Below are 858 nucleotides of genomic sequence, written 5' to 3'. Positions count from 1 at the left end.
CTCATTTGCTTCTATATATGCCTGCGTCTTACACGGGCAATCGAGTTTCGCTTAGTATGACAGTGTACGCGGCTAGCCGCAGTGGTTCATTGTGTTACCTGTTGATAATAGTCAGGGAGAATAATAGCAGGACTGGGCGGATAAGAGGAGTCTGGTTTCCATTAAAAACCTAAGGCGGATAAGAAAGGGGGGTGGAGGAAGAGCCGTAACCCGACTGGTAATCTGCGGGAGAGAATTAGATGCGATATGCATACATACCTCCCTATCAGTCATATATGTAAGCCATCTATGTTAGAAGGGAGATACTGGTATACTTGGGACTAAATAACTATCCCATGGCTGCAGAAAAGGTGCGGGGGGAAAGGGAGAGGTGGGGTGGGGGGGGGGCGCCAATATTATGCGCCCAGAGGTAATAGGATTTTTACAGTGATTTTACAATGAGACTACCAGTTTCTCATGTTCAGTATGTATCGATCCATCAAATTCTAAGGGCTTTCGGTACAAAACGTTCTGGATACTTCATCTGGGGGTCGTCAGCATCATTCGCTAGTCGGGAATAAAAAAGATCACGTCCTTCCGTGTCCAGGAGCCGTTGATGCAAGAAGGAGGTCAAAGCATCAGTGGTCATCTGCACTAAGGCAAGCCCTTTCCTGTGCCCATCCAATTGCTAGCTCGAGGCACTGTTGAGGAACAATGCTGTCGAGGATTGCCTTTATTGTTGGGGTGCTTTGGAGATGGCATTCCCTTGAGATAAGAAGGAATTTCAACCATGATATTGCTGACTGGGATGTTGCTCTGCTCGTAGAATCCATCTGATTATTTAGAATGTTCGTCGCTGTCGTCTGTTTAAACGCTGTG

This window comes from Paracoccidioides lutzii, assembly GCF_000150705.2.
Source record: "Paracoccidioides lutzii Pb01 unplaced genomic scaffold supercont2.6, whole genome shotgun sequence".
NCBI lineage: Eukaryota > Fungi > Ascomycota > Eurotiomycetes > Onygenales > Ajellomycetaceae > Paracoccidioides > Paracoccidioides lutzii.
The sequence above is the reverse complement of the archived record's forward strand: the minus strand, read 5'-3'. Positions refer to the sequence as shown.